This window comes from Myxocyprinus asiaticus, chromosome 44 (genome assembly GCF_019703515.2).
Source record: "Myxocyprinus asiaticus isolate MX2 ecotype Aquarium Trade chromosome 44, UBuf_Myxa_2, whole genome shotgun sequence".
Lineage (NCBI taxonomy): Eukaryota > Metazoa > Chordata > Actinopteri > Cypriniformes > Catostomidae > Myxocyprinus > Myxocyprinus asiaticus.
Window position 1 is genome coordinate 34,044,608 of NC_059387.1, and position 24,975 is coordinate 34,069,582.

The 24,975-nt window shown below is 37.9% G+C and overlaps 1 pseudogene; it reads right to left on the reverse strand.

Moving 5' to 3' along the window:
- Nucleotides 1-539: 539 nt before the first annotated feature.
- LOC127434553 (myosin-binding protein C, fast-type-like) lies at nucleotides 540-24,383 on the reverse strand (annotated as a pseudogene).
- Between the last annotated feature and the right edge of the window lie 592 nt (nucleotides 24,384-24,975).

Here is a 24,975-nt window from a genome sequence, read left to right on the forward strand (position 1 = left end):
TACTATAGGGCCTACATGTTTTTTTGAAGCAAAGCATACAAAGTTCTTCACATGACCTGCAATCTTCCAGATTTCTGGATGTTCACAATTTTTCAAAATCTGAAAGTTTGATGAGAGATGCATGATATTTTGGAAAATATGAGGACGTCAGTGAGCTTTGGAACTGCAGATTTTGACAAGGCCATCAAATGTGAGCCGAAATGCGTGTAACACATACTGAGTGTGTTATGCATACAGAATTCAAATTCTGAATGCTCCAAAATATTAGTATGAAAATGAAAAGCATAACCTCATTACATCAGCCAGTAGCATTCCTAAAAAAGAGAAATGTGAAATCAGGCATGAGTTTTTTATTTATTTATTTATTTATTTTTACATAAAACGTCTACTTGATTTCAGCATCTAAAGTTTGCAGTCAGTATGACATTAATTCACAGTAAACATATTCAGAAGTAACTTAATCTTGTTATTTACAGTTGCGTAACATCACTGTGTATTCATACTCTTTACTAGTGTCATGTAAATTTACTATTATAGTGTTATCGGATAACCTGTTGTATAGTTAGAATATGTATAATTTTGTGTAATGGTGATACAATCTTACCTGAAAACATGACAGCAGTTTAATGAAGGAAACATGAAGGCATTCCTGAATGACATGCGCCCTCTAGTGAGATATTACTGTACTGCGATTAAAATTGTAAAATGCAATTTAAACACACACACATTTGCACATATTACCTCTGATTTCCACTTTGCACTCCACCTCATCTTCTCCGAGTTCATTTACAGCCTTTCAGGTGTACTTTCCACCATCAAATGTGCTGGGCTTGTGGATATTTAGAGTCAAAACTCCCTGGTTATTCTGCATCAGTAATTTTGGATCATCACCTATTATCATCTTGTTCTTCATCCAGATAATCTTCGGCTGGACAGAGTGACAAAGAGGTGATGCTACATAATATCTTACTTTAAATTGTATGTTTTCATAGATTTTGGCCACATATTAAATACAGTATGTTCAAACATGATATGTACGGAACCCTGAACCATATATAGAGAGAGAGAGAGAGAGAGAGATGTCTTAGTGCCTTTCTGAGCCTTTGTCCTACAAAAAATAAAAAAATAAATAAAACAAAATTCTCTGCGGATTTTTTTCCTCTGAACATTTTTTTTTTTTCTCCTCAAGAGGCAACATGTGAGGGGAAAAAGTCAGAGAAAAAAAATCAGAAAAAAAAAATTCAGAGAAAAAAATTAAAAGATAATGAAAATCTGAGGGAAAAAAATCTGAAAATAAAAATATTTGCAGATAATTTTTTTTTTATTAATATTATTATTATTATTTTGTAGGACAAGCTCAGGAAGACACCAAAAAAAAAAAAAAAAAAATTCACCTAGTGAATTTTTGTTCACCTTGCGGTCAAAGGTTTCCATAGAAATGCAATTGTAATAGTATTCTACAGTAGTTTTGAATAAACACCAGGAGACCCCTCTCCCCCATTTAAATTTTTTTGGTCCTAATTGGAGGTCCATTAACTCTTAACTCACTTAAGAGTGAGTTGAGAATTAATGGGATCCCCCCCTTTATACCTTTAACATTCCTCTAACCTTTGGGAATCCTCTGACTGCACAGCTGATGGCCTTGCTGTAGCCCATAATGATCGATCTATTCATTAGCGGTGCCGTGAATTTAGGAGCGCATGTCATATCCTGCCTTAAAAGCATTACTGAGTAATCTTATCTTGGCATCTGTTGCCATCTGTGATTTTGGGTACGGAGCCCCCTGAGGACAGGGAGGGAATTAATTTTTTGTTTAACCAAGTTGTATGAGTTTGAGAATTTTTTTTCCCAAAAACTGCTCCGTTCACAGCAATCGTCCATTCGTTCCTATAGGATGTGTTGCAAAGCTTGTCAGAGCATGCAACGGTGACCAGTGGTGACCAAGCTTAGCGAAGGGTCTTTTTAATGTGAAATGCTCCTAAACAACATTCAGGCTGTTCATGACACTGACCGCTCTTGCCGATGATGGCTGTGTTCTTGCTCAGACACGGATCCTCACTGAGCCCACAGAGGTTCTCGCTGTACACACGGAACATGTACTCATTTCCAATGACGAGATCAGAGACAGTGCAGCTAGTGCGCCGATTGTGTTCATACACGGTAAACCACTCCTACAGCGGCAGAAATGACAATTCTTCGATGCATTAAAGGGACTTGGAATATAGTGCAAAAGTTGTATAGACTACTTTCATGGCATCGACAGCATCCATTCACATTCACTTTCATATAGAATTTAGCAGCATACATATCTGCCTAACATCTCCTTTTGTGTTCCACACAAAGTCATTTAGGTTTGGAACAACATGAGGGTGAGTATATGATGGCAAAATCGTTTTTTTTTTCAGTGGTGACCTATCACTTTAATGAATGTTTAGGTGGATAAATGGAAAAACAGATGGCTCACCTTTGTTTTCTTGTCAGCTTTCTGTATTGTGTACCCAGTGATCTCACAGTTACCGTCATCTTTTGGTGGTTTCCACTCCATCGCTGCATTGAAGCCCCAGACGTCAGTTACATGCACATGAGTCGGAGGGCCAGGTTTATGTGGGGAGAGATTAAGGCAGTCAGAGTCCATAAACTACATATGTATAATATAGGGATGTGCCACAGTGCTCGACTAATCGACTTGTCATAAACTTTTTTCGTGATATAGTGCCCCCTTTTTGGACCCGCTGGCAGGCCCATAGAGTTGAAGAGGTTAATATTTTGAGTGATGGTGGTTTAAATGGGAGAAGCAATTCTAAAGTTAATTAAAGGATGCAGCTTCTTGGAGAGTGTTTTTGCATGATGATAGTTTGTCAGCACAATAAAAGTTTAGTGCATTTATGCACCGCTGCTGTTTCAGCCATCAAAGTGCTGCATCAACAATACAAGACGATCACTGTCAGACGTTAAATCCTCTGCTGTGAGTAATGTTCCTGTATTTGTGAGGTGCTTGGGAGAGATTTACTAAGTCTGTCTGACACTGCTTGAATAAACAGTTGCAGTAAACAAGGTTTAACCTGCTTGATGTCGCATCCTTATATTGCAGTTCTGCACTTTTGAATGTGGAGCGAGCATCGCCCTCAAGCACTCCGGCTACATTGAAGTGTGTCATTCTGCATTCAGTATGCGCATAAGCGGTTTAGTGCCGCTCTGTATTAGAGCCTTTCTTAGTTCTTACTTTGATAGTTTTTTGTGATAAGATGTTATAGTTATTTAGCCTATATTTTTGTTGAATAGACTTTAGGTACCATGTTGAAGTGCTGCGCTGCATATATCCTTCTTAAACACGTCTGATCAGGGTCACGTGAACATAGTCAAGCCTACTTATACATTAATATCCTTAACACCAACTAGTTGACTAGTCGATTATGAAAATTGGTATTTTTGCCCTTATATAATATAACTGCAGTTTTTAACATTTTGATGCCAAGGATTGTAGAATATTGCAATTTCCTTGTGAGGAACCCCGTTTCTAAAGCTATATATTTTCACATGTAAAGACACATTTATACTCTGTGAGAAAAATAATACTGACATTATACTATAAAAGGCAAGCATGATATTATAAAGAAAACCATGTTGGTTGCAAAATAAAATAATTTTATATTGTGATTTTTCTGAAGCCAAAAGATGATTTCTTTTTTTATTTCTATTTTTAATCATTATTGAACATTTATATATATATATATATATATATATATATATATATATATATATATATATATATATACACATACATACAGTGGTGTGAAAAAGTGTTTGCCCCCTTCCTGATTTCTTATTGTTTTGCATGTTTGTCACACTTAAATGTTTCAGATCATCAAACAAGTTTAAATATTAGTCAAAGATAACACAAGTAAACACAAAATGCAGTTTTTAAATGAAGGTTGTTATTATTAAGGGAAAACAAAATCCAAACCTACATGGCCCTGTGTGAAAAAGTGTTTGCCCCACCTGTTAAAACATAACTGTGGTTTATCACACCTGAGTTCAATTTCTCTAGCCACACCCAGGCCTGATTACTGCCACACCTGTTCTCAATCAAGAAATCACTTAAATAGGACCTGCCTGACAAAGTGAAGTAGACCAAAAGATCTTCAAAAGCTAGACATCATGCCGAGATCCAAAGAAATTCAGGAACAACTGAGAAAGAAAGTAATTGAGATCTATCAGTCTGGAAAAGGTTATAAAGCCATTTCTAAAGCTTTGGGACTCCAGAGAACCACAGTGAGAGCCATTATCCACAAATGGCGAAAACATGGAACAGTGGTGAACCTTCCCAGGAGTGGCCGGCCGACCAAAATTACCCCAAGAGCGCAGCGACGACTCATCTAAGAGGTCACAAAAGACCACACAACAACATCCAAAGAACTGCAGGCCTCACTTGCCTCAGTTAAGGTCAGTGTTCATGACTCCACCATAAGAAAGAGACTGGGCAAAAATGGCCTGCATGGCAGAGTTCCAAGATGAAAACCACTGCTGAGCAAAAAGAACATTAAGGCTCGTCTCATTTTTGCCAGAAAACATCTTGATGATCCCCAAGACTTTTGGGAAAATTCTCTGTGGACTGACGAGACAAAAGTTGAACTTTTTGGAAGGTGTGTGTCCCATTACATCTGGCGTAAAAGTAACGCCGCATTTCAGCAAAAGAACATCATACCAACAGTAAAATATGGTGGTGGTAGTGTGATGGTCTGGGGCTGTTTTGCTGCTTCAGGACCTGGAAGACTTGCTGTGATAAATGGAACCATGAATTCTGCTGTCTACCAAAAAATCCTGAAGGAGAATGTCCGGCCATCTGTTCGTGACCTCAAGCTGAAGCGAACTTGGGTTCTGCAGCAGGACAATGATCTAAAACACACCAGCAAGTCCACCTCTGAATGGCTGAAGAAAAACAAAATGAAGACTTTGGAGTGGCCTAGTCAAAGTCCTGACCTGAATCCTATTGAGATGCTGTGGCATGACCTAAAAAAGGCAGTTCATGCTCGAAAACCCTCCAATGTGGCTGAATTACAACAATTCTGCAAAGATGAGTTGGCCAAAATTCCTCCACAGCGCTGTAAAAGACTCATTGCAAGTTATCGCAAATGCTTGACTGCAGTTTTTGCTGCTAAGGGTGGCCCAACCAGTTATTAGGTTTAGGGGGCAATCAGTTTTTCACACATGGCCATGTAGGTTTGGATTTTGTTTTCCCTTAATAATAACAACCTTCATTTAAAAACTGCATTTTGTGTTTACTTGTGTTATCTTTGACTAATATTTAAACTTGTTTGATGATCTGAAACATTTAAGTGTGACAAACATGCAAAAAAATAAGAAATCAGGAAGGGGGCAAACACTTTTTCACACCTGTGTGTATATATATATATATATATAACATACTATTTTAACATGTAATATATAAATATTATAAAAATGTAATATTATTTGGAAAATATAATACAATCATTTTAGCCATCTTGGGAAGGATTTTTCCCATTCATTTAAACAGGAATTTTACATCCGAAACCAGACTGCGCTCCAACGAATAAAATAATCACAATTTATGTCATTATTCCAGACCAGTCTTTAGAAAGCATAATAAACGGTAGCAATATTGCATTTGGTAAATGTGATATTTTTATTTATTTATTTTTTTACTATTTTGTATTTTATATAGATTTTTTTGGACCTCCGAGCACCCCGCTTTTGGGCCCCTGAGGGACCCCGGACCCCAGTTTGAAAATGCATGATCTATATGGTTGCCAACCATAGGCACGGAATGGATAGAGAGGAATATTGCATGTAACTATTTTGTTCAGTTGTGTATGTAAGAAAAATGTAAGCCCCTCACATCTGCACGCCAAATTACTATTGCCTTACCTACAATTCAGATGTCTATGCTGGCAGTGTCCTCCAATTTTTCTATTTTCAAGACAAGTTTATATTTTCCAGAATGATCTCTTTCAGCAGAGCGAATGAACAGGATGGAGTCAACATTTGAATTTCATCAACTGGCTATCCGTCCTTCAACCACTGAGCTACAGGACGGGGTTTGCCCTGCACACAAACACAAATAAACCCTTCTTGATGGTTAGTTGATTTGGAGCGAATGTTCTTCATCATAGATGTGGTTCATATGTTATATACGTTAAATACACACACCTGGAAGGGGATGACAAGGTTGATTTTCTCTCCAACTCTTCTGATGTACTTGGTTCTAAGCTCACGAGGCAGACGGATCTTAGGATGCCCTGAAAAGATCGGAGAACATTAGTGAGAACGAACAGTTTCGCTTGAGACACAGTTCTTCTTAACCATAATCTTTCTAACAGTGACTGGTTGACCAAGCAGGGCAGGGGGGCTGCGGCCCGCAATGTTTACTGCCATAACTCAGAAATTCACCTTCTCTCCAGTGGGCAAGTTTCTCACGACAAAACTCTGATGCCCGATCAGATCTGTGTTAGCAGCATGCCACTCTGATTCTATCCTACAGAGAGAGTGAGATGGTGAAGGAAGTGTGATTTGATTGGTTGGTTATTTATCAGATTTTTCAGCAAAAGTGGCACTTGCAAATATGGTATACATTGGTGATCTAACACTTTTATAAAGCGTTAGAGGCAAAAATCAGAGGTTAGCTGGTACTGGATTTTGCTGTTACTGATAACTTAGGTGGTGGGGAAAGTCGATAACCTATCTATCACCCAATAGTTTCACAGAAAATGTTCTAAGTCTTTCCTTACTCTGGCAGGCACAAAGATAGGGGCAACAAGAGTCCTAATTGAAATAACTGGGATTTTTAACCATAAACAAGACAGAAATACACATGGGACTCTTATTTTGAAATGTCTGTTCTCCCAGGTGCTCACACAAACACATAAGGGAAACAAAATATGCACTCTTACGATCAACTACATTGTATTACAATTTATCATACTGCTCTCCGGAATACTTGATTCTGATTGGTCAATGGCGCCATCTAGCAGTCTGATATTTCTCAGGAACAACCGCACATCCAGATATTGCGAGCCATCTTTCCTGCTACTTGGATCACTGTGTGTTCTACAAGTAAGCTAATAAATACATTTCAACTCAATTCAATGTTTCGTGTGCATTTATTTATTCATTTGGCAAGTAGTTTTGTAATAAGATGAATAATGAGCAGTCATGATGTCATTAATTACAAAATAAACACCAACAAATCTCTGGATTTCAGCTGTTCGGCGACTTATTTCTTCTCACTTATTTACATAATTTCAACGCAATTCAAAGTTTCATGTCCAATTATTTGTTTATTTGGCAAGTAGTCTTGTAATAAGCTGGATAATGAGGAGTAAGATGGTCACTTTCACAGAATAACCACCAACAGAACTCTGACACAAACCGGAGGTTGATTTCGGCTGTTCAGCGATTTATTTCTTCACATAATTACATTATTGCAATGCAAATTAATATTTTATGTTCATGTATTTATTTATTGATTTGGTTAGTAGCCGTGTAATAAGCAGGATAATGTACAATCAGCCGGTTGTTATTGCAAAATAAAGCCCTTCAGGGTGATACAAGACTGATAATAATCACCCTGTCTGGGTTTATTTTGCGATAACAACCAGCTGACTGTACATTTTCCCTTATATAAACACTATAAAATGAACTTTATAGTGATCCTCTTGCGAGGGCCCCTCTTCTTGAAATATATAGATGCAGCTATATATTTTTAAAAGTAAAGGCACATTTATAATGTGTAAGAAAAATAATAATCAACATTATATAGACAAGCGTAATATTGTAAACAAAAACGTTTTTTTGCAATATAAAATAATTGATATTGTCATTGTACTAAAGCCAAAGGATGATGATTTCATTTTTTTCATCATTATTAAAAATTCTAAAATATAAATATATATTATGTATAACACATATATAAGAATAAAATATTGTTTTGGACAAATGTTGTTGTAGTTGATTGCATAAGTGCTTATTTTGTTTCCCTTTTGTGTTTGTGTGAGTAGCAGGAAGCACAGACAGTCCCTGGTATATAGCTTTCTTGTTTATGGTTAAAAGTTCCTCGTTATGCACGAAACCTTATATTTTTCAGGTTTTACATGGGATAAGGAAAGGATGATTTGGGATAATTTGGTTAAGGAAAGAATAAGAAAATGTTCTGAGAATTAAACTGATTTTTAAAAACTATTGGCCGATTAATCGGTTATCGGCTTTTCCCCACCATCTAAGTTATCGTACCAGTAAACATTGTCAGATATCAAACATGAACAGTAATTCATCATCAGCGATCGCTCGTCATAAATGTCCCGTAATCCGGTATTATTTTTTTTATTTTTTTATTATTATTATTATTTTATCCCCTTTTCTCCCCAATTTGGAATGCCCAATTCCCACTACTTAGTAGGTCCTCGTGGTGGCGCAGTTACTCGCCTCAATCCGGGTGGCGGAGGACAAGTCTCAGTTGCCTCCGCTTCTGAGACCGTCAATCCGTGCATCTTATTACGTGACTCGTTGTGCATGACACCACGGAGACTCACAGCATGTGGAGGCTCATGCTACTCTCCACGATCCACACACAACTAATCTATGTTAATTTCTGCCGATAGTCCCAAAAGTAGCTGTTGGCACCGATTATTTAGCAAAACCGATATATCGGTCGACCTCTAGCACAAATCCCATGTTTATATCAGAAATATTAAATAAGTTAGATATTACTTTGTTTAGTGAAAAGAACCACCCATTCGGCCGACCATTATAATGAATGGGGAAATGAATTGATGAGACCATAATAGTGAGTCACAACACAGAACACACACACACACATTACACATCTCACACACATACTGTACACACACACACACACACTTAAAGAACTAAATGTCTGAACCCTCTGTGGGGAAAGTTTACCCTTGCAGACAGATTTATTGTGCATTATTTTGTTATAAAAACAAATTAAAAAATGGCTAAACTTTGACAAATAATAGTGTTTTATAATGTCTAAATATATTTAAATGCACAACTTGTGATAATATCTAGAAATTAAGTTGCAGCATTGAGTTACAGAGACCAAGCAACAATAAGGGGAACACCGAGGCCACCTATAGGCTATTCTTGTCATTACTATGAAATTATCATTTTTTTTTCTTTTTTTTTTTCTTTTTCCAGCAGATGGCAACAGATGTCCATAATGCATGACACATAGCAGCCTTTTCATAAACATTTCAGTTTGCTTTTTACTGGAGTGAATGTACAAAAAAAAAAAAAAATTGTTTATTTTATACAAAAATGTAATGATGTAATTTGAGCTCATTGAGGTCTAAACCCTAAGTCCAATAAAATGCAAAAAAAAAAACAAAATGATAACTAGTATGCAATAAGTTAGTTAAGACGTGTGACATACAAAATGTGTCAAAAAATGTTTTTAAATATATTCTAAAAAAGGTGTTACACAAAGACTGTTCCGGTCAATTTTGACCGCAAACAGTACCATTGTTATCCCAGTATGAACAGAACAGTTTCATTTGACAGTTTTATACACCTTTACTTCTTTGCAGAGAGAGAGAGAGAGAGAGAGAGAGAGGCAGTGACTGAAACACACCTATGATTTTAACGAAGAGATTGGCTTTGTCTTCGCCTGCTGGGTTGGTGATGGTGTAGTTGCCCTCATCCTTTCGCTCTGCTCACTCAATGATGAAACTGCTCATATCTTTCCTGCTTTCCACACGGATGCGCTTCTCAGCTTCTGCCACCGGCTGTGACACACAGAGACAGTTAGCGGTTTCACAAGGTTGCCTGTTCTTTATAAGTCGATATGGTGCAAGGGTCTTCATTGTATCTTGAGAGGGAATGTTATACAGTAATATTTTGCCAGGCTGATTGCACACTCAATTTGACCCTGCAGATGTGACAATGAAGTTTACTAAAGACAGAGAACATCTAACTAACCCAGCAAAATTGTATTTGTTTTTATTTGTTTTTTTACTTTTTTTAGAATACGGGGGGAAAGCAGAATAAGGCTTTAGAAAACCATGTCTCAAATGTGATTTGCTAGGTTTTGGAGTACCTATTCTCCTTTCATCCAGCAGATGGTTGGGGCAGGCTCTCCTGTAATCTCCACGTCCAGACGCAACTTGTTGCCAGCAACGACAATGATGGTGTTCTGAGAAACCATGTTTCCAGCTTGAGCATATAAGGGTGTTTCATCAACTTCAGGCACTTTTATCACTGTGGACTTCTAGAAAGTTAAATCTCGTTAAAACAGTTTTCACACTTTCACTAGTTTATTTCATTTCATTATTGTCTGCTAACAATGTCCAACAATGTGTGTACATGTATCAAATGAGATTTATGTCATTCATCTCATGAAAATTCCCACCACAGTGCCATTTCCAGCACATCTCAAATTCTGGATTGTTTTTACAAGAATTCTGTGCTAGAAATGATGCTGATGGAAATTATTTTTTTTACATTTTTGAAATAAAATGACCAACTCTCTTAATGTTTCCTCAATACACACAATAAAACATTTTTTAACACTTTTGACATAATTTGGCAAAATTACAGCTTGATTGGAAATGATGCCCAATAAAAATATAAAAGTGATTTTCACCTTGATTTTCTTTGTTTTGTCTCATATTTCATTTGCTGACACTTTTGTCTACTTTGTTAACAAGTACATTAACTTTTGAAAAAACTTTATTAGGGGCAAAACTATTTGGTGTGGTCGAAATGACGCCGCAATTGTGGGAAAGTCATAATTTTTTAAAAGGATAATAGAAATCATTTTCACATAATAAATATTGAAATGGTTTATGATTATTTCACTGGTCACACTTTATATTAGGTGGCCTTAACTACTATGTACTAACATTAAATACATACAGGACTATGTTTTTACTGTGTAACTACATGCTGTTCTGCAAAATGCCCACATTTGCTTCTACTGAGGTAAAGGTATGGGTAGGATTATGAGTAAGGGTTGGGTTAGAGTTAGGTTTTGGGGTTAGGGTTGGGTTAGGGTTAAAGTTAGCAGTGTAACTACAGATGTAATTAAATGCAAGTACTTTAAATGTAATTACAATGCAACAACATGTTAAGCCCACCTAATATAAAGTTAGGGGCAGTGGTGGCTCAGCAGTTAAGGCTCTGGGTTACTGGTCAGAAGGTTGGGGGTTCAAGCCCCAGTACTGCCAAGATGCCACTGTTGGGCCCTTGAGCAAGGCCCTTGACCCTATCTGCTCCAGGGTGCTGTATCATGGCAGACCCAGCACTCTGACCCAGCACTCTGACCCCAGCTTAGCTGGGATATGTGAAAAAAAAAAGTAATTTCACTGTATATGTGCAAAACATATAATGTGTGATAAATAAATAAAATTATTATTATTAATTCATTATTATTATAAGTTGGTCCATTTCAATTTTTGTTTAGGTTATCATGGTTACACATACAGCTTATCTATAGTAAATCTTAGAGAACTGTTTTTAAAAGAGTGCTGACCTGCCAATATGGGAAATTTTGATACGGTCACTGGGTTGAACTTCTACACCATCTTTAAACCATTTCACAACCTTCTCATCTGACACCTCACACTTAAACATCGCTTGCTCTGCTGATTTAACCGTTAGGTCTGCCATACTTTGCAACACCTCCAGTTCCTTCTCTGGGGAGAGGGTTAAAATTGATAAAGACAGGAAAATGTATAATTAGAAGAAATATTTTAGAGGACTCAATTTCAGACCTCTAACCCACTTTTTAAAGACCCCATGAAATGGTTTGATGAGCACTGTTTTCTGCCCTGTGTTGACACATTTTCTTACTGAGCCAAAAAGAACCATAAAAATATTTATTTATTTCTATTTTGGATATTTTCTTATTGAAACATGTTAGGGGGGCATCTTAAAGGCTCGTCCCTAGTCAGGCTTTAGTTTTGTCAGAGCCAAGTGACAAATAAGTTTGTCCGAGCTGATAAAAAATTGGAAATCTTTAAAAAAAAAAAAATTTAAAACTCATGTCAAAATAATTCTTCTCTAATTAAAATCTTATTTGACCTTATAAACACACATTTCAAGTTCATAGAAATGTAATCTTTGTGTCCATTTTTTGAAAAATATTTGTTGCAGTTTCTATTTTTTTTTTATTTGATGACTTTAAAAATGTCATGTGGTGTAACCATCACGTAAAATGTATTAAAATACTTTCCTTGCACAAGAAATACATGAGAGTTTTCAAACATATTTTTCATGGTAAAATATATATTTGACATTTTATTTAAGTTTATTTTTTATTTTTTAGGGTTACTCTATTTAACATTAACAAAATGTGCCTTTCCATTAAAATGTCAAGATATGTTTGTGTGTGTGTGTGTGTGTGTGTGTGTGTGTGTGTGTGTGTCTGTGTGTGTGTGTGTGTGTGAGTGAGTGTGTCTGTGTGTGTGTGTGTGTGTGTGTGTGTGAGTGTGTGTGTGTGTGTGTGAGAGAGAGAGAGAGAGAGAGAGAGTGTGTGTGTGTGTGTGTGAGTGTGTGTGTGTCTGACTGTGTGTGTGTGTGTGTGTGTGTTTGTGTGAGTCTCTGTGTGTGTGTGTGTGTGTGTGTGTGTGTGTGTGTGTGTGAGTGTGTGTGTGTGTGTGTGAGTATGTGTGTCTCTGTGTGTGTGTGTTTGTGTGAGTCTCTGTGTGTGTGTGTGTGTGTGTGTGTGTATGTGTGTGTGTGTGTGTGTGTGTGTGTGTGTGTGTGTATGTGTGTATGTATGTCTGGGCAGGTTTAAGTGGTTTACGAGGACTTTTAGGTTATAAACTGGTAATTACAAGGGTATTATGCTATAAATGTGGTTTATGAGGACATTTCTAGTGTCCCCATAATTCAAATCACTTAAACATACTAAACAATGTTTTATTGAAAATGTAAAAATGCAGAAAGTTTTTTGTGAGGGTTAGGTTTAGGGGTAGGGTTAGGGTTAGGGGATAGAATCTATAGTTCATACAGTATAAAAATCATTATGTCTATGGAGAGTCCTCATAATGATAACTGCACCAACATGTGTGTGTGTGTGTGGGTGTGTGTGTGTGTGTGTGTTGTTGTTGTTTTTTGGCAACTTGTAGTATGTTGGTTACACCATTCTCATTCTAGTGTGCATTTGATTGGACAAAAATCTGTGAGTGCAGCATGAGTCATCAATCATTTTGTTTTGTTTTGCCATTAGACAAAGACTGAATTTTAAATGCATTTATCTGATAACAGGTTATTTTGTCAACTTTTTGAAGCACACTAGCATGTAGATTACCTCAAGGCAAAAGCACATGGAATTATAACATTTGAACAGGCTCCCGTCCACCAAATGGAATCCTCTCAGCCTACCTCATCCTTACAGGAATAAACACCACAAAACTCTCAATTTGATTTCATGGGGTCTTTAAACAACTGTTGTTTTAAATCGACTGAGGATTGGTCGACAGTCATAACACAGGACATAAACAGATAGTTGTATAGAGATGAGGTGTTACCTTCAACGATAATCTCACCCTTGGAATGGCCTCCATTGGTGTAAAAAAGTACATCCCCATGTCTTCTAGTGTCGCCTCTTGGATTATGAGACAGTGGTGTTTCCTGTCCTTCTTAAAACGATACTTTGAATTTTTATCATCACTCCACATCCTCAAACATCCTACAATTAGCATTATTGCCCAGGAAATAGAACACAAACGTTTAATTAATACAGCATGGCATGTTTTCTACATCACATGGGGTTAGTTATTACAATGGGAACCTGCCATTAAAAAAAACAGTTATATAAGGCAATTTCCCTTAATGAGAAGTTGTAGCATTACCTAAACATTTCCATAGTGATGGCAGTGTGTGAACAGATCATGTGGTACATTTCCAAGTAAAGGCAACCCAACAGTTTTCCTATAATTTACCTGGTTGCATGTGTGAACGGGGCTATTGTTTTGGATAACAGAAATGACTGAGAGTTCATAAATTCTATATAATTATAAGTAATAAAACATATAAGACGACCTTACAATGATATTGGAATTTGAGTTTGGAAAATAGAATTCAAACAAAATATCCTAATATCATTGTGGGATTGGATTTTTGACTCAAAACATTATAGTTACAATGATATAGCCCTTGTGACAACTAGCCCCAGACTTCATGATATAGTCATAGACTAATAAATGAGCTTTTACGTGATGAAATGTATGAGATAACTGAATAACTGTTGAGGTGTTCATCAGTAATTAATGCAGTTGCAGTTCAAGATCATAGTTTGTTATGTGTGTGTGTTTACCAAATGACATGTGCTCCCTCTTCAGACACCTCAATCTCAAACTCCACTCGCTCTCCAACCACAACATAAGTCATCCAGAAGTTTAGTGATGGTAACCTGAGGCTCTGGAACACAGTATGAAAGTTTCACTCTTTCTGATTATGGACACTTTTCATATTTCCAGATTTGGAACGTGGAAGTAAACTATAGCAGGTTCAATCTCTATAGCATTGAATGGGGGACCACAGCGAATTATGTTTTATTAATTTTGTATTCCCATTTGCTCCAACAGCAAAAGAATGACTCTACTATTAAGTTTCCAGGACTTTCCAAAAGAGAGAGAGAGAAAAAAAAGAGAGCACTGGATTGCCACAGTTGGAAGAGAGAAAAATGGCAAATTTACTGTCAGTCCCTCAGCAGCTGTATTTGCAGTTCTTTATTATTAATAATGCCGGAACACAAAGTATAATGTTATAAATTTACAATAGATAATTTTAAAAATCAGGCTACCACTCGATTAAATTTTGTAATCAAAGTAATTACATAATATGCCGATTAATTATTCGAATTAATCACAATCAATCACAAACATATAAATCTTTGCTGAGAAAGGCCACTAAATAAAAATTATTAAATATATAATGATTAAAAAATTAAAATCATATAATAATTATTAGGACTATGAATCGATTAAAAACTTAATAATTATTAGGACTATGAATCGATTAAAAACTTAATAATTATTAGGACTATGAATCGATTAAAATCATATAATAATTATTATGGATATGAATCTATTAAAATCATATAATAATTATTAGGGCTATGAATCTATTAAAATCATATAATAATTATTAGGACTATGAATCGATTAAAATAATATAATAATTATTAGGGCTATGAATCGATTAAAATCATATAATAATTATTAGGGCTATGAAGCTATTAAAATCATATAATAATTATTAGGACTATGAATCGATTAAAATCATATAATAATTATTAGGACTATGAATCGATTAAAATCATATAATAATTATTATGGCTTTGAATCTATTAAAATCATATAATAATTATTATGGCTTTGAATCTATTAAAATCATATAATAATTATTAGGACTATGAATCTATTAAAATCATATAATAATTATTAGGACTATGAATCGATTAAAATCATATAATAATTATTAGGGCTATGAATCTATTAAAATCATATAATAATTATTAGGGCTATGAATCGATTAAAAACTTAATAATTATTAGGACTATGAATCGATTAAAATCATATAATAATTATTATGGATATGAATCTATTAAAATCATATAATAATTATTAGGGCTATGAATCTATTAAAATTATATAATAATTATTAGGGCTATGAATCTATTAAAATCATATAATAATTATTAGGGCTATGAATCTATTAAAATCATATAATAATTATTAGGGCTATGAATCTATTAAAATCATATAATAATTATTAGGGCTATGAATCGATTAAAAACATATAATAATTATTAGGACTATGAATCGATTAAAAATCATATAATAATTATTATGGACTATGAATCTATTAAAATCATATAATAATTATTAGGGCTATGAATCTATTAAAATCATATAATAATTATTAGGGCTATGAATCGATTAAAATAATATAATAATTATTAGGGCTATGAATCTATTAAAATCATATAATAATTATTAGGACTATGAATCTATTAAAATCATATAATAATTATTAGGGCTATGAATCTATTAAAATCATATAATAATTATTAGGACTATGAATCGATTCAAATCATATAATAATTATTAGGGCTATGAATCTATTAAAATCATATAATAATTATTAGGGCTATGAATCTATTAAAATCATATAATAATTATTAGGGCTATGAATCTATTAAAATCATATAATAATTATTAGGGCTATGAATCGATTAAAAACTTAATAATTATTAGGACTATGAATCGAAAAAAATCATATAATAATTATTATGGATATGAATCTATTAAAATCATATAATAATTATTAGGGCTATGAATCTATTAAAATCATATAATAATTATTAGGGCTATGAATCGATTAAAATAATATAATAATTATTAGGGCTATGAATCTATTAAAATCATATAATAATTATTAGGACTATGAATCGATTAAAATCATATAATAATTATTAAGTCTATGAATCGATTAAAATCATATAATAATTATTAGGGCTATGAATCGATTAAAATCATATAATAATTATTAGGGCTATGAATCGATTAAAATCATATAATAATTATTAGGGCTATGAATCGATTAAAATCATATAATAATTATTAGGGCTATGAATCTATTAAAATCATATAATAATTATTAGGACTATGAATCTATTAAAAATAAACAATAATTATTATGGCTATGAATCTATTAAAATCATATAATAATTATTAGGACTATGAATCTATTAAAATCATATAATAATTATTAGGACTATGAATCTATTAAAATCATATAATAATTATTAGGGCTATGAATCTATTAAAATCATATAATAATTATTAGGGCTATGAATCTATTAAAATCATATAATAATTATTAGGGCTATGAATCTATTAAAATCATATAATAATTATTAGCACTATGATTCTATTAAAAACTTACAATAATTATTATGGCTATGAATCTATTAAAATCATATAATAATTATTAGGACTATGAATCGATTAAAATCTTATAATAATTATTAGAGCTATGAATCTATAAAAATAATATAATAATTATTAGGGCTATGAATCAATTAAAATCATATAATAATTATTAGGGCTATGAATCTATAAAATTTATTTAATAATTATTAGAACTGTGAATCTATTAAAATCATATAATAATTATTAGGACTATGAATCTATTAAAAACTTAATAATTATTAGTGCTATGAATCTATTAAAATCATATAATAATTATTAGGGCTATGAATCGATTAAAAACGTAATTATTATTAGGGCTATGAATCTATTAAAATCATATAATAATTATTATGGATATGAATCGATTAAAATCATATAATAATTATTAGAGCTATGAATCTATAAAATAATATAATAATTATTAGGGCTATGAATCTATTAAAATCATATAATAATTATTAGGGCTATGAATCTATTAAAATCATATAATAATTATTAGGACTATGAATCTATTAAAATTATATAATAATTATTAGGACTATGAATCTATTAAAAATAAACAATAATTATTATGGCTTTGAATCTATTAAAATCATATAATAATTATTAGGACTATGAATCTATTAAAATTATATAATAATTATTAGGACTATGAATCTATTAAAAATAAACAATAATTATTATGGCTTTGAATCTATTAAAATCATATAATAATTATTAGGACTATTAATCTATTAAAAATATACAATAATTATTATGGCTATGAATGTTTTAAAATCATATAATAATTATAAGGACTATGAATAAAAAAAATCATATAATAATTATTAGGACTATGAATCAATTAAAATCATATAATAATTATTAGGGCTATGAATCAATTAAAATCATATAATAATTATTAGGGCTTTGAATCGATTAAAATCATATAATAATTATTAGGGCTATGAATCTATAAAAATCATATAATAATTATTAGGGCTATGAATCTATTCAAAACATACAATAAATATTATGGCTATGAACCTATTAAAAACATACAATAATTATTAGGGCTATGAATCCAATGAAATAATATAATAATTATTAGGACTATGAATCAATTAAAATCATATAATAATTATTATGGCTATGAATCTATTAAAAACATAGGCTTCGAGGAAATCAACCAGGTAACACAGTTTGTGAACACTACTGGGAGTCAACGGCGCACGTCTTCAGCTCAGGGGAGGTGAAAGGCCATATGCGCAAGCAATACACCCGGCCAGCTGTCCCGGACTTACCTGCTTGTGCGTGCCACTACACAGGACGAAACCAGTTTCCCAGAAAGAATATCCTTTCTCAGGGGAATTTGCCGCAAGGAGCATGAGGTCCGAGAACCATGTCTGGGTGGGCCAGTAGGGTGCTACCAGGACGACCTGCTCCTCGTCCTCCCTGACCTTGCACAGGGTCTGTGCAAGTAGGCTCACTGGGGGAAATGCATATTTGCAAAGTCCAGGGGGCCAGCTGTGTGCCAGCACATCTATACCAAGAGGTGCTTCGGTCAGATCGTACCAGAGCGGGCAGTGGGAGGATTCTTGGGAGGCTAACAGGTCTACCTCTGCCTGCCAGAATCGACTCCAGATCAGCTGGACCACCTGAGGGTGGAGTCTCCACTCTCCCCTGAGGGTAACCTGCTGTGACAGCGCATCCGCTGCAGTGTTGAGGTCGCCCGGGACATAAGTGGCTCGCAGCGACTTGAGGTGCTGCTGACTCCAGAGGAGGAGATGGCGGGCGAGTTGTGACATACAACGGGAGCGTAGACCGCCTTGGCGGTTGACATATGCTACCATCGCTGTGTTGTCTGTCCAAACTAGCAAGTGCTTGTCCTGGATCAATGGCCGGAACCTCCACAGGGCAAGCAGAATTGCCAGCAACTCGAGGCAGTTGATGTGCCAACGCAGCCGCGGGCCAGTCCAGGAGCTGGCGGCTGTGTGCCCATTGTATACGGTGCCCCAGCCCATCTTGGAGGTGTCTGTTGTAACCACGACGTGCCTGGAGGCCTGCTCTAGGGGAACCCCTGCCCATAGAAATGCAAGGTCAGTCCAAGGGCTGAAGGGGCGGCAACAGATCGGCGTGATGGTCACGCGATGTGTCACACGGTGCCATGCCCATCTCGGGACTCAAGTCTGAAGCTAGTGCTGAAGTGGTCACATATGCATCAACCCGAGTGGTGTGGCCGCCACTGAGGTTGCCATATGCCCCAGGAGCCTATGAAAAAGTTTCAGTGGAACCTCTGTCCTCCATCTGAATGCCTTCAGACAGTTCAGCGCCAACTGCGCACTCTCGTTTGTGAGGCGCGCTGTCATCGAGACTGAGTCCATCTCCAAACTGAGAAAAGAGATGCTCTGAACCGGGGAGAGGTTGCCCTTTTCCCAGTTGACCCGAAGCCCCAGTCAGCTGAGGTGCCGGAGCATGAGGTCCCTGTGTGCGCACAGCAACTCTTGAGAGTGAGCTAGGATTAGCCAGTCATCGAGATAGTTGAGGATGCGGACACCCACTTCCCTTAGTGGGGCAAGGGCTGCCTCTGCAACCTTCGTGAAGACGCGAGGGGACAAGGACAGGCCGAAGGGGAGGACCTTGTACTGGTACACCTGGCCTTCAAAAGCAAACCGCAGGAAGGGTCTGTGTCGAGGTAAGACTAAGACGTGGCAGTACACGTCTTTCAGGTCTACCACCGTGAACCATACTTGATGCCGGACTCTCGTTAGAGTGCGTTTTTGCGTCAGCATCTTGGACAGGAGTCTGTGCAAAGCCTGGTTCAGTACTCGCAGGTCCAGGATCGGTCGCAAACCCACCGCCTTTATTCGGTACTAGTTCATCTTGGCTGGATTGACAGGCTCTATCGTGCCCTTGCGCAGAAGGGTAGCGATTTCCGCATGCAAGGTAGCGGAGGTGAAGTGGACGCCGCTGAACCTGGGCGGGCGCCTGCCGAACTGAATCGCGTAGCTGAGTCGGACAGTCCGGGTCAGCTATCGCAACGGTTGGAAAGCACGAGCCATGCGCCCAAACTCCGGGCGAGGGGGACCAAGGGAATGATCACATCGGACGTACCGGCGGGTGGGGCCTCGCGGCGGGGTGGAGCTCGAGATGCCACGTCGAGGGGACTCGAGCCCTGTGGCTGTGCTGAGTCCAGGGACATCGAATTGGCCGAGGAGGGGGGAGGAGGAATCTCGTCTCCGTAGTCCACTGGAACCAATCCCATGTGGGCATGTTTGTGCCACAGCTGGGCGCACAGGGGCGGGGGGTCCGCCACTGGAGCACCACTCCTGCCAAAATGGGATGGTGGATGGTGGTCATGACGACAGCCGTGCACACTGGATATGTGACCCAGGAGATGAGGGAACCATTCTTTTGTCAGGCTTTTGGGTGCCGCAGCCTCCTTGGCATGCAGAGACAAAATATTCTCCTCCCGGCCCTCCACCGGGGGATGGAGTGGTCTGTCGACCAGCCCCAGAGAAGTGGGTCTCCTCGCCCCTGAGTTGCCCATCTCGGGGGCACTTCGAAGCCTTCCTTGGGTTCTTAGCGGCCGGCCGCGAGACGGGTGGCGTCTGCCTCCTATGGAGGGCTCCACGCTGGAGCTGGACCATGCCGGAGCCGGTGTTGTTGCTGCAGGAGGATGCCCTTGGTGATGAGCAGACAGGGTGCGGGGTCTTAAGCCACGCCGGGGCAGGATATGTTGTAAGGCCTCCGTCTGCTTCTTCACTGCCGAGAACTGCTGGGCAAAGTCCTTGACGGCATCGCCAAACAGGCCAACCTGGGAAATGGGGGTGTCAAGGAACCGTGCCTTGTCCGCTTCTCCCATCTCGACTAAGTGGAGCCAAAGGTGGCGCTCCTGGACCACCAGGGTGGATGTCGCCTGTCCGAGAGACCGCACCGTGACTTTCATCGCCAGGAGAGTGAGGTCAGTCGCCGAGTGTAGTTCCTGCATCAATCCCGGGTCAGAACTACCCTCGTGCAGTTCTTTTAGCGCCTTGGCTTGGTGTACTTGCAGGAGAGCCATGGCGTGCAGGGCGGATGCGGCTTGTCCAGTGGCACTGCAGGCCACAGTTGTCAGGGACGACGTAAACCTACAGGCCCTGGATGGGAGCTTCAGGCGCCTTATCCACTTGGGGGATCAACGAATACCCCCTGGCTGCTACACCATCGAGGGTAGTGAGAGCGGGGGAGCTGAAAGACCGGGACCGGGCAGTAAAAGGTGCCTCCCTCGATCTTGTCAGCTCCTCATGCACTTCCGGGAAGAAAGGAATGAGGGTGGGGCGTGGCTGTGGGCGGCGCCCCGTGCCCAGGAACCAATCGTCAAGCCACGAGGGTTCAGGGGAGAGTGAAGGGTTCCACTCTAGCCCGACTCTCGCAACCACCCGGGAAAGCATGTCTGTCATTTCTGCATCGGCGTGAGACTGGGCGACCGTTCCCGAAGGAGGAAGCCCAGCCAAAGCCTCTGCATCAGACTGGACGAGCCCGCTCTCTGTTGCTGCCCTCGATAACTCATCGTCTTCCCGAGCTCCGAACAAGAAGTCGAACTCATGCTGAGACGAGCCGGCGGTCTCGTGTGAGAGCCCAATCGGAGCAAGCGAGCGTGCTGGGGAATGGGAGGTCCGTGGGGGGATACTCGATGGAGGTTGTCCCATTGATGTCCTCAAATTGCCCCCAGTGCTATCCGACGCAGCCTCAAACCCGTACGTAGAATGACCGGTGCGGGGATCCGCTGGGGTGTGACAGCAATGTTGCCATGGTCATGTTCTCGCAATGAGGACATGACTCATCCACGAATGATGTCTCTGCGTGGGCAGTGCCCAGAAATGTAATACAGCGATCGTGGCTGTCAGAAGAGGAGAGATAACGACCGCAACCAGGAATAACACACAAACGGAAAGGCATCTTTAAAAAGACGTTCTGTGTGTGTGTGCCGCTCTTTTTGTGAATTAAAATATACTCTTTTAGAATATACTCTCTTATTTTTGCTCTGCCGAAGCACTCAGGGGCATTCTCTACACTCCACGGGTGCAGGAGGGGGAGAAGCCGCTGAAATGCACCATAAATCCAGCAGTTTTGAGGTGCCTCTTTGGAAGGAATTGAATTCAGTGCACTGAATACAACTGCTCAGCTCTGAAGAGAAAATCTGAATGAGTGGTTGCATACCATCTCCTTTTATACCCGTATGTCCGGGGGAGTGGCATGCAAATTCCACTCGCCAATTCTCATTGGCCTTTTTAAAAAAAAAAACAGAGGTGTTTGGGGCTCCCAAGAGTGACCCCTAGTGTCACTACATTGACACAATGTCGAGTGAGTGACAGATAGGGAACTGGTCTAACTGTCCATTCCACTGCTTACACTGACCACCTTCAGATGTACAGAGCTGCATTAAACAATGCACGCTCAGCATACTGGTCCTCAATCATTCACAATTCTATTAATAGCCCAAAAACATTATTTTCTACTGTTAACAAGCTCATAAACCCACCTACCTCTGTTATTACGGGGTCTTCAGATCTTTGCACCTCTTTCCTGCACTTAATTAAGAACAAAATTGACTGCATCTAAAAGTTATTTCTTCAATAGTACCTCTGCCTCCTTTCCATGACCTTCAAACTGACCCATCTGGACCCATCTGATTTCAATAACTACCACCCTATCTCAAACCTTCCTTTCCAAATTGCTGGAGAAAGCTGTCGCCTCACAGATACACACCCACCTTGCTTCCAACAACATTTTTGAACTTTTCCAATCTAGCTTCCTACCTCAAAATAGCACAGAGAATGCACTAATTAAAGTTGCTAATGACCTGCTAATTGCTGCTGATTCTGGTGAACTCATAATGCTTGTCCTGTTAGATCTTAGCGCAGCCTTTAACACTATCTCACATTGCATACTTCTCTCTCGCCTCTCTGCTATTGGTGTTTCTGGTACTGTCCTAACCTGGTTTACCTCCTAGCTCTCTGATGTCAGCACTATGTATCCATCAAACAGTCAAAATCCACTCTTCCAGTTTCCCAAGGTGTTCCTCAAGGTTCTGTCCTTGGCCCTTTACTCTTTATTATCTGCATGCTCCCACTTGGCCAAATTATTCAGAAGCATGGGCTTAACTTCCACTGCTATGCTGATGATACACAACTTTATGTCAGCTCCAAACCCACTGTCCCTCTACCCCCCATTTCTTTAACAGCAAGCATTCTCAAAATCAGGGACTGGATGACTCATAACTTCCTCAGACTTAATACTGATAAAACAGATATCCTACTTGTAGGTACCAATAACCCACCAGTACACACTCCAATCTGTCTATTGATATTGATGGAGTTATGGTCCAACTCTCCCACACAGTCCGCAATCTAGGTGTCATTTTAGACTCTTCACTCTCTTTCACTTCTCACATTTCCTCTCTCACTAAAGTTGCCTTTTTTACTCCTATTCTCCATAACCTTCACTGGCTACCTGTTTCCTATCGGATTTGAACAAAATCCTACTCATCACTTTTAAAGCCCTAAACAGACTTGCTCCACAATACATCACTGACCTCCTTCACCCTTATTCTCCGGTACATGCAGTCAGGTCATCTGGCTCTGGTTCTCTTGTTACTCCCCGCTTTAAGCTGTCAACACATGGCGGCAGGGCGTTTAGTGTCGTAGCCGCAAAATTATGGAATTCTCTACCAAAAACCATTTCTGATTTCAAGACCGAACTGAAAACCTACCTTTTAATTAATTGTTAACTTTTATCTTGTCTTGGTTAATATCGGTCATATCACTTCTGATGTCATGGATTAAACCACTTGAGTCTTAAGTATTACTTTTATCCTGCCTTTATGTGCTTTGTGAAGCTTCAAAGTTCTGGCCACCATTCACTTGCATTGTGAGGACCTACACAGTTGAAATATTCTTCTAAAATCTTCATTTGTGTTCTGCAGAAGAAAGAAAGTCATACACATCTGGGATGGCATGAGGGTGAGTAAATTATGAGAGAATTTTCATTTTTGGGTCAACTATCCCTTTAAAAGTGTAAAATGAACTTATATTTGTCCCTGTCTTCTGTCTTTGACTTCACAGCTCAGGATAGTCGCTAGTGAAAGGTTTGGGACTGTGTGTGTTCTTCTGGCGCTTTCAGCTAGTCAGCCTTTTCACGATGTAATTTTCCCTGGCTTCAGAGTAAGTAGTCACATGACACTTAAAGCTCAGGTGATTGCCTCAAAAACATCTAAAGTTCTCAGGAGCAAAGGTGGCTTACACACGAGCTGAGTGTATTACAGACCTCATTGTTGAGAGCTGCCAGGGGAACACAGAGAGCAAGAGGAGTTTTTAAGGGACAGATTGACCGCTTACTTTTTTGCTGCTTTGAGAAGAGCGCTGAAGTCCAGTTCTGCTTCATCTTCCCCAGCATCACTGCACAACGAGAACAACAATTGTGACAACAGTCTTTAGTTTTGCAGTTTCATTTTAGTGATGCCAGTGACCCAGAAGCTACACAGTTGGAAAGAAATTGGTAAAACTTTCCAATAAGTTTCTAATTGTTAACATTAGTTAATGCATTAGGTATCATGAACTAACAATGAACAATGTTTTTTTTTACAGCATTTAATAATCTTAATGCTAATTTATGAAAATACAATTGTTAATTCGTAGTTCATGTTATTGTTAGTTCAACTAATGTTAACTTTAGCAACAAAAATTAGTATAGTGTATGTTGAAATTAACATTACAGAAAGTTAATAAGTACTGTAAAAGGTTTGCTCATTGTTACATCTGTGTTAATGTAGTGAACTAATGTTAACGAATACAACCTTATTGTAAAGGGTTACCAATAAATTATGTAGGCACAATTTACAGAGTACAGTATATGTCTTCAGAACTAGTTTCAAACATTCAAGGAAATGCTTTTAGAAGATTATGAGAAACATAAATTTAGTCCAGACGTTTGACTGGTAATGTGTAACACACTCACGCTCTTTTGAAGGCAGACA